At 39.8% G+C, this 16,728-nt stretch overlaps 2 protein-coding genes across 27 annotated transcripts in view; one reads left to right on the top strand and one right to left on the bottom strand.

The window, feature by feature from the left end:
- Positions 1–8,376, bottom strand: part of FGL1 (fibrinogen like 1) — a 52,401-nt gene extending 44,025 nt beyond the window's left edge. Inside the window, exon 1 of the mRNA XM_027077229.2 lies at positions 8,263–8,376. The gene's annotated coding sequence lies outside the window, so the exon portion shown is untranslated. The remainder of the gene's footprint in view (positions 1–8,262) is intronic.
- A 284-nt stretch (positions 8,377–8,660) lies between these two features.
- Positions 8,661–16,728, top strand: part of PCM1 (pericentriolar material 1) — an 82,942-nt gene continuing 74,874 nt past the window's right edge. For 6 of the 26 annotated variants that reach the window (XM_027077218.2, XM_027077214.2, XM_027077217.2 and 3 more), the window contains exons 1-3: positions 8,663–9,012; positions 10,565–10,633; positions 13,577–13,740. The gene's annotated coding sequence lies outside the window, so the exon portion shown is untranslated. Of the gene's footprint in view, positions 9,013–9,915; positions 10,150–10,564; positions 10,634–13,576; positions 13,741–16,728 lie in introns of all 26 variants that reach the window. The other 20 variants (XM_027077222.2, XM_027077221.2, XM_027077219.2 and 17 more) reach the window with 11 other exon arrangements.

The following is a 16,728-nucleotide window of genomic DNA, read 5'->3' as shown; positions in this document are numbered from 1 at the left end:
AAAGCCTTAGTTGTAAACTTAGTAAGTATAAACATTTATATATCACTTACTGCGAGCCAGGTACTATCTGAATACTTTCTGTGCATTTACTCATTTAATCCTCATAAGAGTCCTTGAGATATGTATTATTATTTTTATTGCCATTTTGTCAATGAGGTAAATGAAACACAAAGAGAGCAACCACTTGCTCAAGGTCACGTACAACAGGATTTGACCTGAAGTAGTCTTGCCCTAGAAATAGGCTCGTATGCACTTGCTATAGTGCTTTACTAGCTTTACACAGAGGTAGTGGAGTTGCCCAACCTTAGAAAATGATTACAGCCTGTGCAAGGATTTATGCTAATCAAAGACAAAGAGCGACAGCCCAAGCTGGTGGTGGCGGAGAGGAACAGCGACCTTAACCGGGACCATAACATTGTAAGAATCCTTGCCTCCACATCTTCCCAGTGCCTACAACTCCTCTACCCAACACACACACACACACACACACACACACACACACACACACACACACACACAGAGTCCATGGGAAGCTTCTGAGACCAGAAGCAGAATCACTACCGCAGAGAATAATGGTGGCCCCAGATATGTGGGAATGACAAGATGAGTGCAGTGTAACAAAGAGCAACAAGAATGAAAACCAGGACCGATCAATCTGTAAAACTGGACACGGTCTCTGTTCCTCTCTGCACTATGGGTTTGGACTGAAGACTGGCTCTGAGAACTAACTTAGCCACCCCCCACTCCATTCTTGATGGCTGGGGGTGGAGATGTCAGGGAAAGGCAGATGTCTCTTCTTACAATTTCTGCTAATCAGGATAATGAAGAACAGTAGGCAATTGATTTTAGCATCCAAAGACATAACGCTCTCAGAGCTCCATGCTGAGGAAATGAGTCAGACTAATATCAGTGCAACAGAGGAAGAGCATTTTAATAGTGGGTCTAGCTGGGATAAGCCAGAGGCAAGACCAAGAAAACAAAATTGTTCTGTCCATGAAAAATTAGTGAAGAATTTGGAGTTTTCATGGGTAACCTAGGAGGAAAAAGGTCAAGAGGGGGAAGTGGTAAGACTGGGGAATAGGATATGAAGAAAGAATGTGTCAATATGACAGGGAGTTGGATAAAAGGCAGCCAGAGAGAAGTTCTGGGCTACGGCCAAAGATCTTTAAAGAAGAACAGGGGTGTCCAAATAGCTGTGGTATAAATTTCTCTTCCGTCTCCCCTATCTTATACCGCTAACTCCAAACTTTCAGTGGAACGCACTATACCACACAGAGATGCCTTGTTTCCATGGGATTTTGAGAAAACAAAGCAAAAGAGGTTGTGTTCTGCCTTGGAAATGATGTGGGATGGAGAAAAAGAACCGCCATAAGCCAGACTCGAAAGAAATCACGAATTCAGCAGAAGCAGGAAATAATAGGAAAACAAACAAAAAGCCATTAGCTCCAAGCATTCTAAAAGATGTCCGCATTGAGATTAGGTTTCCTGCTGTATATGTGACGGAGATATGGTTACTCCAACAGTTTTGAAGACTTGGGGACACTCGGGTAGCAGACATTTGAATTAGGTAAGTAAAGGGGGTATGTTTTCTATGCCACAAACTTACATGTTTATTTTTCTAATTGGATTTCAAGACTGTATTTGATAGGCTTGGAGAGACCTAATCTCACTCCTGATCCGTTATGTCACACAGTTAGAGTCTCTCTCCTCCCAGGGCTGCATGTGACTTCCAGGGCTTGTGGTGGGCGAGCTTTGCACAGTGCCACTATAACCACCTGTCTCTGCTGTAGCCATGGAGCCTTCCAGGCTCTGTCGTCGGTCATCAATCCCCACAGATTGTACCTTCCTCCTCTTCCTTTGCAGAGATGCAGGGCAAAGCAAAAAATTCTTTGAATTTCCCATCAGTTCTTCCTTTTTCCCCTCAGGCAAATTGTGAGGGGTGGAAAGCGCTCAAATTTTAATCTTTTTTCTTATGTCTGAAACTTGTATCTTTTGTTTCTGGTATTTGCAGCTGTGACAATCCTTTGTGGAGGCAACATGTGGCTGGAACTAGCCAGGATAGGGGAAAACAATATATAAGAAAAAAGTATAAACTAATACCTACAAATGTTGTTCAGTTACATTTGCTTTATATCCTCCCTTCCTCATTAGTTCAAATGATTCTTTGTAAAATGACCATCCTGCAAAGTAATGAAAATGTATTTTCTTCCATTGCTAATTTCCTCTTGGATCTATCATTAACTATCTAAAAATTTTAAAAGTTGGGTACTCTGTGTCAGGCATCAGCAAACTATGGCCCATGGGTTAAATTGGCCCACTGCCTGTTTTAATATTGTTTTTTAAGTTTATTTATTTTGAGGCAGAGAGTCCAAGTGGGGGAGGAGCAGAGAGATTGGGAGAGAGAGAACTCCAAGCAGGCTCGGGGCTTGATCGCCTGAATTGTGAGATCATGATCAGAGCCGAATCAAGAGTAGGACACTTAACTGATTGAGCCACCCAGGTGCCCCTGTTTTAATATTTTTAAATGGTTGAAAAAAAATCAGATGATTAATATTTTGTGACATGGAAAAATCATATGCAATTTAAATTTCAGTATCCTAAAATAATTTATTGCAACACATTTATGTTCACCCATTATATTTTGTCTGGCTGCTTTCACCCTACAATCACACAGCTAAGTAGTAGGAACAGGGACTGTGTGGCCCACAATACTTACAGTATTTAATATCTGGCCTTTTACAGAAAACGTTTGTCAATCTCTGCCCTACCTATTGTCAGGATTTTACATTTTTCCTTATCTAGGTTGGACTGTCCATCCTGCCACCCAATATCCCCCAGTTTTTAACCCTGAAAATTATTTGGTATTCTGGTGGTAAAGAAAGAGAACTCTAATCTCTTTCCTGGTTAATCTGGGTTCACATATGTTTTGTCATTTTTTTTTCCTGAACTTAGAATCACCCAGGTGCCCCTCACATAATTGTATTTTCAGTAATAGGGTTTTCAAAGTAAAAGCTGAGGATTAATTTTCATACTTTTCCAATATCCTTCATCTGCATTAGGAAATCTCTACCAGCCTATATTTCCTTATTTTGGGAATCGTCCCACCTAATTGCCTGATTTCTCTCCTTAATTAACAATCTTTATCCAAATATATTTAATACTTTCAATCTTATATGCTGTAGGGGTGATAGGAGGCTAGGAAATAAGGTATAGATTATTTTCTTTGTACTTTTAAATTATTTTTAAACTTTATTTATTTTTTTGAGAGACAGAGAGAGAGAGAGAGAGAGAGAGAGGGAGGGGCAGCGAGAGAGGGACAGAGAGAATCCCCAAAGCAGGGCTTGATCCCGTCAGATCATGATCTAAAGTCAAATGATAGATGCGCTCAACCTACTGAGCCACCCAGGGGCCTGTTTTTTATTATATCCTTTTATTTGACCCCCTCCCAACGTGATATGTCCTGGGAAGCAAGCATTCCACACAGAACTACACTATTGCAGCTCTGATGAGGTTTACATTGAGTAGCACAAGTGGGGTAAATATATAGACCTTTCAAAAATATATAGAGAAAAATGTAAGAAACAGGGTATCGTGGTTAAGACTCTACAAGAGCTGAGCCATGTAAAGACTGATGAAGAGCAAATATGGACAGAATAGTCTGAAATACAAGGGTACATGTATTGAATGAGTGATTTTTGAAAGAAGAGGACATAAACTGGTTATGGAGGAAAGGGCAGCTCAGACTGGGGTAAACACTAACATTGTATGTGGAGAGCAGCAATTTGGTATTTGGAACCTAGTCATAGAAAGTCTGAAGTGGCAGTAATGAGAGATGGCATGGTAATTAGATAGGGGGAGAATGGAGGAAAGTAAGAAGAGCCTTGAAACATTATTTATGTATGTGGATTTGATATAATTAGTTGATACGATTATATATAGTAATTAATTGATTTAATTATTCATAAGTTTAGGTTTTTGAGCAAGAGAGGTACCTAAGAAAAATCCTGAGTAGCATGATTTTCTCAATGCAAAGGTCAGATCAGCGCTTCTCACTCAGGAGCGCTTTTGCCCTCACCCCCTGCTCTACCCTCCTTGGGTGGGGGGTATTTGGCAATCTCAGAAGACACTGTTGGTTGTCTCAATTGGGGAGGCAGGGTGCTACAGGCATCTAGTGGGAGGAGGTCAGGTGTGCAGCTAAATATAAAACACAGGACAGCCTTCTACAACAAAGAATCATCCAGCCCCAAATGTCAATCATGTCAAGATTGAGAAACTCTGGGCTGGATTCAGGGAGAGAAGTAAAGTGCTTAGATTTTGCCCAAAAGTATAAGAACTAGGTCACAGTTCTTCAAGTGATCCCTTGTTTATACAATTTCTTCAACCAATGAACCCACAAATCTAGTATGAAGAGTAAAGATAAAATCATTTATGTTCAAACTTAGAAATATTCCAAAATTAATTTTACATTCTGCTCTTAAGACGTGTTTCCACTCACCAACAGGGACGAATCTCAGAAACAATGAACGAAAAAGCAAGTCAAGCAAGAATATATTCAGTATGATACCATTTATATAAGGTTTGAAAACAGTGAAACTAAACAATATATTATTTGGGGATATATACATATAGCTATATGAAAAAATGAAGGAATGATAGCACCAAGATCATACAGAATAATATTTATGTTTGCAAAGGGGAATGAGTTTGGAGAAAAGCACAGGGGTCCTTAAATAGATTGATTATATTCTATGTTTTAGGTTAGATAGTGGGTTCTTGGGTGTTTCTTTTGTTATTGTACTTTATAATGTACATAAATGTCATATATTCTTTTGGGTGTATAAAAAATCACATATAAGAAGAATCATAAAATTCAGTATAATAGAAGGGTGGACACTAAAGATTTTTTTCCTTTAAGTTCTATCACCACCTGCAGGTTAAAATTAGGTACTGCGAAAACAGTTCTTTTCCAAGGCCAAATTAGTGAGTATCAAAATACAGTAAATGAACTCTGCAAGGCATTTGGGATATAAAGAACTCCCAAAGGCAGGGTTTTTGCTCTCACCATACGTAAATCCATCTGTGGATAGAGAACACTGAACACATTAAGGAGATAAATGAGATAGCACAAAATGTTACACTGTAAGCACCCCCTGGTCAGTGTCAGATGGCAGATCAAAAAAAACAGAAAAAAATGCCATTTTACACAGCATGACAACTGACTTAGTTCGCCATCAGAATCCAACTCCTTGACTTGATTCGTTTTGCTACTACCTTAGGCCAGGCCTTAATTACTTCATGCCAGTTAACACCCACCGAGCCTGTTGCTCTGCTCCTCCCTCTAGCCTGTTCTAAACATTGCCGCTAGATTAAATTTCTTTAAATAACTACTTCATTCTATCATTGTTTTTTCCAAAGCCTCACTGCGATTTTACACTATCTACAGAACAAAGCTCATTCTCTTCAGATTGACAGTTAAGATTTTTCTATGGTCTGTAGGAAATATACAGATACCTGTTCATCAGTCTTGGCTATCCTCTCTTGCCTCCGCATTCCGAAACCCGTAAGAATCCTCTACTTCACCCAGGCTGGTTTCTGCATTATCCATCACTAATTCTGGTTGTACTATGTGGCTGAAATGTGCCCCTTTCCGCTTACGCCTTACGCCCCCTCTCTCATGTTTAATATGTGTATTAAGTTGTTCATAAATGTGGGAAACTGAGATACAGTTTCAATGTGTATCTCTGAGAGGCCACACATGTCCCCCATCTACATTTCCCCCAGACTGTTGCCCCTAATTTCATTCTACACAGAAATCCTGGAGCCATCATTATCTTCGAAGCAATATATCAATATTCTCTCTCTGAATTCCCAAAGCACTTACTGTCTGTATCATTTATTTGCCATATTCATACACTACTGATACTAAATCGATTCATTTGCACTAGGTTTATTTTCTGAATTAGATGTTAAGTTTTTGGAATCCTGGAATAATTTTATAGTTTTTCAGGTTTTTTCTTTCCTCTGTTCTCTGCTAAGATCAGTAATGCTCATATTTGAGTTGGGGGGTCTCTTTTATTTTTTTATTAAAAAAATTTTTTTTAATGTGTATTTATTTTTGACAGAGAGAGAGACAGGGCATGAGCAGGGGAGGGGCAGAGAGAGAGGGAGACAGAAATCCGAAGCAGGCTCCAGGCTCTGAGCTGTCAGCACAGAGCCCAATGCAGGGCTCAAACCCACAGACTGAGAGATCATGACCTGCGCCCCGGAGCGTGTCTTTTTTTTTTTTTTAATTTTTTTTTCAACGTTTTTTATTTATTTTTGGGACAGAGAGAGACAGAGCATGAACGGGGGAGTGGCAGAGAGAGAGGGAGACACAGAATCGGAAACAGGCTCCAGGCTCTGAGCCATCAGCCCAGAGCCTGACGCGGGGCTCGAACTCACAGACCGCGAGATCGTGACCTGGCTGAAGTCAGACGCTTAACCGACTGCGCCACCCAGGCGCCCCGCGGAGCGTGTCTTTTAAATACAAAAATTTCTCAGACTACTCCCCTCACTAAACAGGCATAATAGTATTTTGACATTTTTTAGAGACCATAAATTTAAAAGGCATAATGACAATGTTGATTTCAGTAATGCTTTTAAATTCATTTGAATGGTTTTAATAAGAGTAGCTTCTACATATTTAAAAATAAAAACATGTATAAAAACAAAATGATGATAGTGATAATAATAATGACAACTAATGTTTTGGAGCCTTACCATGTGCCAGTAATTTTTTCCACTCATTCTCTTAGTTAACCAAAAAATCCCTCCAAAGAGTACAGTAGACCTCACTTTCACCAAGGCTCTACCACTTGGAGCTGTCAGAATTTTGGTAATTTACTTAAATTCTTGCTTGTAAAATGGAAAGAATGCAGAATCAATCTCTTCAGGATAGTTGGGAAAATTACGAAAATCACAACAGAGAAAATGTTTCACTTGGGCCTTGTACAAAATAAACACTACTTGAAAAAAAAAAAAAATCCCTACAAGGTAGGCAACATGACTGCCTCCCTTTCATTTTATAGATGGGGCAATTGAGGAAAGGATAAATAATTTGCCCAAGATCTTAGAGTGGGGGAATTAAAATGGGGCCCAGGGCACCCTGTCCTTTGGATGCCCACAGCATTTTGTATTCTTACAAGACAGAATTTATTTATACATCCTATTTTTCCATCATTCACTAAAACATGAGCCCTTCAAGAGCAGGGACTATGTGTTACCTAAATAATTATCAATGTTAGACACACAGAATGTATTAAAACATATATGACAAAGTCTCATAGCAATGAGACTGAGCCTGGGTATAGTTTCAGGAAGAGCTTTATTTACCTGAATTATGTGTTGAGATATGGTTCTATTAACTGGCTTTTGAACAATTTCTGTTGGTTATGAGAACAACTTGTTGGAACCTAAATGTCTATTCCTCCTCCTTCTATTTTGCTTAAAACAAACCCATCTCACAAACTGTCTAAAAATAGAATGCCCTTGCACTCAAGTAAAACTGAAGGTGTTTTAAGTTTTCAGAGAGGGACACTGAAGGCCTTAAAAGTCACCATCACATTTTTCGTGTGTATGTGTTGAATGTTAAGAAGGAAACAGCAAGCCCCCAAGAGAATCATGAGTGCCAACCCCCAAATCAGAAAACCAAGACCTAATACCTAACCTGACTGCAGTTTCAACACCCCAGAAATGTAACCTTTAACCAGTCAACCTGGAATTACTTGGTCAACAGGTTAGTAATCCATCTGGTAGGCCTTTCTATTCTACATGGAAGGCAACCTTGCCAGAAACAATGCACTCTTTGCTAATAATTTCCTTTTTCCAACCCTTCTGCCTTTAAAAAACTTTCCTTTGCTACCGCTCCAATAGATCTCCTTTCTATTTGGTACATGGGATGCTGCTCAATTCATGAATTGAATAAAGCCAATTAGATCTTAGAATTCACTCAGTTGAATTACGAATTTTTACGGAGAACCTATCAATTCATTCTCGACAGAGGTACCGATGAGATAGGAGCATCAATAAAAAGAGAATTCAGACACTAGTTTTAAGCGAAATCTCCTTCTACTAAATTTTGATTGAAATCATCTGGCTCTTCCAAGAAAAAACTGGGACATTAGTCCAAGGTGGTGTTCATTACTAACATTTAGGATTCTCCCGCTGACTAGCTATATACAGTTAAGTGGTTTGGCCAATTAACTTCCCATGATTAATGCCTACCGTGTAAAATCAGGACTACATCGTAAAGGCCCTTCTGTTTCCATCTCTTAGTAACTCGGATGTAGGTGTACAGTGGACAGAAGAACGACTTTCGTCTTTTCTCCTCTTTCCGGCTAGAGTCCGGAGCAGGCACCCACACGAAAAACCGGAACGAGCTTCCGGTTTTCCAGCTAAGGAGGGGGCTCAATCTACTTCCGCACAGGCCCGGAGCCTCCCAATCACAGAGCAGCGCCGGTATCTCACAGCATGCCGGGATTTGTAGTTATCCCTCCCGTGGAGGAAGTGCGGGGGGCGGGGTTCATAAACCAGGATCCAGTTGGCATTCTGGGATATGTAGTCTCTGGTTGTTCGTATAGTCACCGCCAGGCTAAAGAGCCCGAGGTGACACCAAAGACTTCGGCGGTCACATGACTCCAGCCTAGAGCGTCGATCGCACTGCGGCTCCCGCCCCGGCGAATTCTCGCCCCCGCGCGGCCGTTGCCGAGGAGACGGCGCAGTCTCACGGCGCGTTGCCCCCTCTGCAGTCCCCCCGCCCCTCTTCTCCCACCACAATGAGATCCTAAGATGGCGGTGGCTGCGGCGGTTGGCGCCGACTAGCTAAGGTAGAGAAGGCGGCCATTGGGCCCTAGGCAGCCAGGGAACTTGTGGGTGCTCCCTGCTCTGGTCTCTGAGGGAGGACCCCTGCCGGTGGCGGGTCGCAGGGCCTGGCCGCCACTCCACCCTCGGCAGGAGGGGCTGCTTCGTTTACAGGTAATGCTGCGCGTCCCCAGCCCTTGGCAACCGAGGGCAGCGCGGCGCAGGGGCGGGAGAGCAACGGCTCTGGGACACTTGACCCTGTAGGCCCTGGCCTCGGGCCCACGCCTCTCTGTGGGTTCCTGGGTTTTCACGCCCCTTTCCCCGGGCCAAACGCTGCGATCTCCGGGTGAGCACCTAGGGACGCGTTAGCGACTGCCGAGCCCCCTTCTTGCCTCCGCGCCCCTCTCATTTTCTGGCTCCGGAGAGGGGGGCCGCCCTGCGTCTCGTGTGCTACGGAACGTCCCTTGCAAGTGGAGGAAGCGGAGCGGGGGCTGTGGTTTGGTTGCCAGGGACAGGGCTCGAGTTCTCCACAGCTAGGGGCCTTAGTGGCCTTAGTGTACGTGACTGCGCCCCCTCCCACCCCACTCCCAAATTCCATCGTGTGACGCTCTCGGTGTCTAGAATTTTGGGTGCCGAAGGCCAGGTGCGGAGCGACGCGACTTTCGGGTTGGGATTTTTGAGTAGCGGATTTTTGCTGTCTTGGGTATTCTTAGAGCAAAAAGGCTAGGGGTGGGGTGGGGAGGCTTTCCTGACTTTGGCAAAGAGGTGGTTTATACTTGTGAGAGGAATGTTGGTTAATTTAGCAACCCCCCTCCCCCCCCCCCCCCCCCCCCGCATTGTTTCCCTTCTGCACGTCCAGTTAGAAAGGGCCTAAGATGGGGAAAACTAAATGCCAAGTGGGATTCGGGAAACATTGCTTGCTTTGCAGAAATGGTGTTTGGGGATTGGATAGTAGGCCCTGCTAGGGAGGCGGGTCATCCAAACTTTTCATCCTACGGCTCACTTCTCGGGAGCTCGTCTTCTCTGATTTTTTCTTTTTTTCTTTATTATTTTCCCCCCTTTTTTCACCGGTTTGAGGTCTGTGTCATGTGCCTTATGAGTAACGGATCGTAATTTGGCGCTGGAAGAAGCGGGCTTTCTGGGCGCCCCTATCACCCCCGCCTCATAACTGCTTTCCAGACTCCGCCTTCTGGTATTCTCTGGTTACCGGAGTGGGTGTTCGAGAGCTTCGCGTGCACCTGCTCTTTTCTTTGCCTATCACCTTCCCGGTGAGAGTCCTGGAAACCATTATAAGGAGTTTTTGAACAGAAGGTAAACATGTGTGTATATCGTGACAAGGTTATTTTCTTTTAAGTATCTAGCTTTCAAGTAAACCTTTTTTCATCATTGGAAATGCAAAGCTCTAGAATAGTTTCAATGTCAGAAAGTTAATGACTTGATTTTGGCTTGGATGTTTACATGAAAATTAGGGTGATCATTTTCATTATGCACCAAAGTAGATATTAATGTATCACATTGTTGTTTGGAAGATTTAATCACTTAAGTATATCATAGTTTTTCAAGAGGATTAAGGTAACCAGTCTAAAATATTGCTAAATTGGATTTTTCCTTTTCTGTTCATTTTTATAAACATGTTTTAGGCTATAAGTATAGTATTTGTTATTCTGTACCTTATAGTGTAAGTAAAGAATTTACTAAAGTGACTTTTTTTGTTTTAAATCACAAGCAGGCAACAGCTTTGAAGTGTGAAGCAGAGAAGGAGCCGTTTCTGAGCTTTAAAACTAGTTTTAAACAGGTAATTTGACCTAATTATGTAGGTTATCGTCCTTTGTGTTATAGTTGAAGACTATATAGTGGAGACTGCTGCATGGTTGAGGTTCCTCTCTACTTAGTAAACAGACATTCTGGGTTTGCTGCCCTGTTTGCCTTGTTTTTTGGCATGCCACTTTGGTCTGCCTCCGTACTTTTGCCAGAAAAGAGCCATGTTATTCCTAATTACTAAATAGTGGAATAGTTGAAGCACTGCATTTTGAATTGCCTTTGTCTTCACAGAATTTCTTCAGCCCATTTGTGTTTGAATTTGTCCTGTAACAGCTATTGGATAGCCTCTCTTTCCAAATCCACTTAATCTTAAGTCATTTTCTATAACTTTTCTATTAATTGACTTTCTATTTTTTATTCACAAATTCCTCTACTTATTTAGGCTTGTGATATTTATTCTTGACTGAAGTTTTGCTTTTTTTTTTTTTTTTTTAGGGGTCTAAAAGTACTTTAAATGTTAGTTTCTATGCTCAGTGCATTGTCAGATGCTGGTTATTTAAAGATATTCTCTGACCAGCAAAAAAAAAAAAAAAAAAAAAGCCAATGAAAGTTCACTTAGGAAAAGTTAAGTAATTGTTTCCTAAGGACAGTTTAGAAATTAAATGACTAAAGGATGAGGGTCAGAATAAATTTTTCTTAAAAAGCATTTTAGAAATAATTGCCCTTTTAAGAAAAATGTCAGAGTCTGAATTTAATTCCATTGTTGAAATTGTAAGACAACCCATTTTCAAAATAGAATATATCCTTGCTTTCCAGGAAAGCAGATACGTCCTTAGCTCCCTTATGATCTAAACCAACTATAGTGAGAAAATACAGATTGGCAGTTGACTTGTATCTTTATTAGTATTCTCAGTATTTTTGTTAATTGGGAGACTAATAGGACAAGAAAAATTGAACTCAGGAAAGGTCAAATGTGAGTGTGCATTTCTTTTTTTTAATTAAAAAAAATTTTAATGTTTTTTTTGAGAGAGACAGAGAGAGAGAGACAGAGGACAAGCAGGGAAGGGGCAGAGAGAGAGGGAGACACAGAATCTGAAGCAGGCCCCGGGCTCTGGGCTGTCAGCTCAGAGCTGGATGCGGGGCTTGAACCCATGAGCCTCGAGATCATGACCTGAGCCAAAGTCGGACACTCAACCGACTGAGCCACCCCAGGTGTCCCGTGAGTGTGTGTTCTTTAACACTAGACTGATATAGTAGGCATTTAGTAAATAAAAAGAACTATAAAACCAGTTATAAGACAATTTTCTTTTTAACATGTTAGGGAAGATGGATAAGATGGAATAAAAATGTAGGGCAATTGTGTTAACTCATGTTAGAAGACCTTTGGTTTCCTCATTAGAGGATTGGGCCATTTGTAAAGGAGACAAGTGTATTTGACACTTGGGAAAAATAGAAAAAGTATTTGGAATAATCGCACTGGGGAATTCATTAAGAAGCCAACAGAGTACATAGCAATACATTCATCTTACAAATTTAATTGAATGCCTACAGTGTGTGACTTAATGACAGTAAAGTACCGGAGATATGGCAGTGAGAAACAGACGAGGTACCTTATTTCATGGAGTAAACCTACATTTTGAAAGTGTGCATTTGTGTTTGTATAGTGTAATATGGTGTATCTTAATAGTGGACATAGCCAGAGCCATTTTATAACTTTCCCTGCTGTCAGACAGTTTATGAGTAGAAACAGAGCAGGTACTGGGTTTTATCACTAATTGATAGAATGAGCAAGTAGGTGAGGAAGTCAAAGATCCTTGCAAGGCATTTTTGGAATGGGTTACTTGGGTTTGTGTTTGGGGTTGAGTAAGGAAGCAAGAAGTTAATGGATTCTTAGAAGAATGACCAAGGGACTGGAAGTTTGCAGCAGGGTTAAGAGCGGGTTCTGCAGGAACGGGCGAGTGAGAGAAGTAGAATGCAAGGATTCAGGATCAGAAGGAGGGATTTCAGAACTTGAGGATCTTGAACAAATTATCAGTCCAGAGTGAAAAAGGCATTGGAATAGAGAAGATGAGATGGACGTTGGGTCTCAAGCCACAGTCTTAGAAAAATCAGGAAAGCAGGAAATGAGGTGGAGAGTGAAACCGTGAGCCACTTGTTACCAAGAAAAGTGCAAGATTGTCTTGAGGAGGACAATAGGAAGTGGTGTCCAAGTATGGGAGAGTGATATTTTTCATGACTAATTTGTTCAAAAGAGGAAGGTTAAGCATTAAATAAGAATGGTTTGCAAATGTGATCCTTTCCTCATGAGTCTGGAAGACCAGGAAGAGTAGTACTCCTTTTAGAAAAGATTTCTAAGGAAATAGTGCTTTTAGAGGGACTTGGGATTTTGTTGAAGCAGAAGAAGTAGGACTATTTGGGAAGAAAGGGAAGATGTAGGGAGTTTGTTTGTAATGGTCCAGTGGAAAGGGATGACAGAAAGCTGTTACCAGTGAATATGGAATTGGCAGTGAAGACTGAGATTGCAGGTTGATGGTGGTAGCAGGGCCTACAGATTATCTGGGTGTTATATGTAATCCATGACAAGGAAGTGGTAGATTTTGAGTATAAATTGTAGGGAGGGAGAGGATTTAGCAAGCAGAATTTAACTGACCTCTGTTCTCAGTTCTCTGAGCAAGGGTATATTTTGTTGATGTGAAATGTTCTGTGCAGAACAACTATACCATAAAATAGACTTGATGCAATACCTAGTACATAGTGAGGTGTAATAAGGTTTTTGTTGATTCAAATTGTTATATTTTGTTGTAGTCTTTTTATCCCCTTTCCCCCAATATCTTAAGTTTTTTTTTAATTTGAAGAGGGTAATTACAGAAGATATTTTAAATTCTAGAAAATTATGGAAATTTTAAGAAAATCTCAAATTGAAAGTGCTGTGGAAAAGATCCTGTGTGATTTTTTTTTTTTTTTTTTTTTTTTTTAGGTACTTGACCATCTTAAGTATGGAGAAGAAATTGAGAAATTCCTCAAATGAAACTGATTAAACAACACATAATACCAAATACTTAAGCATTTTCTTCTCCGTTTCCATTAAAAGTGCTTAGTACAATTGGACACTGTATGAAGACTTTCAGAACAGTGTACCAGGTATTTTTATAATTAGTAAAAGAAACACCCCAAATAATGCAACCTTTAGAAAAACTTGTACAAATATATAAAGTACCACTTTTGGTTATTTTGTGACTCCAAGTAAATATTTAGAAAAAAACTGTACTTCCTATATTTCTAAAATAATTACAGTTTTCAAGAAGGTATTTCCAGAGATGGTTAGGAGTGATTTAATGCTATGTCAGAGATGATATCTGAATTTGAAGATTTTAGAAAAATAATTTTTTTTCTTCAGCTGATTAATTTCTTCTTTATATTCTTATTTCAAAGGTTAACCTTAGGTCAGTCATAGGTATTTATGTGGTAACTAATACTGTAATTATATATATGTATATATAAATAATTTTGTATAGTTAAGAATCTTGCAACAGGATTTTCTTCAGAAAGATCAGTCACTGAAAGTTTATGAATTGCCATAGTATTTTTGCATTTCATATCTTTGCAAGATAAGGGAGCCAAAAAAGTTCTAAATAGTCCAAATGATACCTTAGCAAAAATAACCAAAATGTCAAAAAATAGCTAAATGAAATTTATTCGTTGAAACTTAGTTTAGTAGGTCATAGGATGGGTGGAAGTGCTTGTTTAAAGTAGAAGAATTTTATTAAAAAAAATTTTTTTTTTTTTTTTTTAAATATTAAAGGGGCACCTGGGTGGCTCAGTCGGTCAAGCATCCCACTTCGGCTCAGGTCTGATCTTTCCGTTTGTGAGTTCGAGCCCCGTGTGGTGCTCTGTGCTGACAGCTCAGAGCCTGGAGCCTGCTTCGGATTCTGTGTCTCCCTCTCTCTCTGACCCTGTCTCTCTGTGTCTCTGTCTCAAAAATAAATTAACATTAAAAAAAAAATTTTTTTTTAAAGTGGAAGAATTTTACTTTTATCCCCCTTTTTCCCATACCATCATCCATCCCTTGCACTGATTGTTTTCCAGTGGCTTCTTCACATTTTCTGTTTTATTGTCTTTCTATGAAATCTGCCTGGCAAAATCCTACCTTGGATGGATTCAGTGGAGTATTTTGACCAAGGCTGATGAGCACAGCTGGGAAACATTCACACTGCAGATAGGTGCTCTCAGTGAATGTTGCCTGCTCTCACCTGAATCCTTAGTGCTGCCCACAGTCATTCTCGTTTATTCTTCTGAAATCTCTCAGACCCTGCCTCTCACCCTGACATTTAAGGCTCAGTCCTTTCTACTTCACATCTCTTACAGATGCCCTCCTCTTCCTACGAACAGATCTGCTAACCAGCCTCTATCTACTTTCTTCTTTCCCTCCTTTCCTCTGGTTTCAGTAAAAGAGGTGTTTTCTGCCTATCTTAAGCTAATCATTTTTCTTACACCTGGGGTCCCAGTTGCTCCTGCTTTTTCAGAGACCACCCACTATGTCCTTTCTTTTCTGCATCTTCAATATCTTCCTCTACTAGTTCTTGCCCAACAAATTTTAAACATGCTTTTAACAAAACTGTCTTCATGCCCATCTCTGCCTGCTTCCCTTCATAGACTGATTCCTTGAAAAAAATTACCTAATGACCTCTTTTATCCTTGTCCCTTCCCATCAATAGATGCATTCCATATATGGGATTGACCCTCACCACCTTGCTGTAATTGCTCATTCTAAGGTCTTCAGTAACCTCCTTGTTGCTAAATCCAAGTGGACACTTCTCAGTACTTTTTTAACGTGACAAATATTTGGCATTCTTACCAGTACTCTCCTTCTTTATACACTTTCCCCTTTTCTAACACACGCTCATTTCACTCCTGTTTTTTTGTACCTTTTTAGTGTTCTTTTCCTCCCTGTCTCTTAAATATCAGTGTCCCTACAGTCTCCGTCTTAAGGGTCTTCCTTTTGATCCTCTCCCCAAGCCTTCTGTTCCACTTCAAGTGTTTTTCTGACTAGATGCCTTGCAAGTCTGTCTCCAGCTAGATTTCTTCTCAAACCCAGCACTGCTAAAACTGACTTTATCATCTTCTCTCAACAAAAACCTGTCCTTTCTCTAGTTGCTGTACACGTATCCTCATACATCCAGTTGTTCAAACTATAAACCTAGGACTCAGTCTCTGACAGCTTTCTCACTGCTTCATGTTCCACATCATAGTAGTCACGAAGTCCTATTATTGATTCTGCCGTTGGAAGCTTACTTGAATTGGTCTTGTCTTCATACCTAGTATTTTGATGATTAGAAGTCTTTCCATTTCGTAGTTTAAAATAATAAAAACTATATAAAAACCCTAATGTATCTACGGAACAAAATTTAGAAGGCAGGCATCTGTTTCTAAAAATGACTTTGATGTGGTTAGAGAGGTTAGCAGGAAGGAAAATACTTGCCTGCAACTTTGTACATTTTATAGCAGGAGATACTATCTTAGATAAATCAGCTGTTAATATATTGAGAATTGATCTACATGTAATTATTTCTTTAGCTTCATAGTAATACTTGTATAGGAGTGTGCCTTTTACATACACTTGGAATCATTAAGTTATTAAATATTCTTTCCTCATGAGTTTTTATCTCATAACTGTAGACAAAGTTGTTTATTCTGTAAACTTAATAGACTTTATTTGGTAAATGGTGTTTTAAAAGATTTAGAAAGTATTTGACCTACTTTTCCCAAACTGATTTTAATGTATGGTTTTTAAATTGTTTTAGAAGCTTAATAGTGTTCACAGTCATTTAACCTACAAATAGATCCTTAGAAGAAGCTTTTCATTTTAGGGGGAGTTCATCATAATATAAAAATAAAATGTAGAATATTGTCTTTCCAGATATATTTTTAATTTATCTTTAAACTTTATTACTCTACTAATAGCACAGCATACACTATTTTAGGAAAACATTGATATGTAAGAGTTTTTACTTCCATTGTAACTTAAATTTTAAAGTTCTTGTATTTTTAAAGGTGGTATTATCTCTACTGCATGTGTGGTTTTTGGAGCTCTTATTCTTTAATGTTATAAATTATATTGGTAAATTTAGA

The sequence above is a fragment of the Acinonyx jubatus genome, chromosome B1 (genome assembly GCF_027475565.1).
Source record: "Acinonyx jubatus isolate Ajub_Pintada_27869175 chromosome B1, VMU_Ajub_asm_v1.0, whole genome shotgun sequence".
Lineage (NCBI taxonomy): Eukaryota > Metazoa > Chordata > Mammalia > Carnivora > Felidae > Acinonyx > Acinonyx jubatus.
This window is presented reverse-complemented; position numbering and strand designations above follow the sequence as displayed.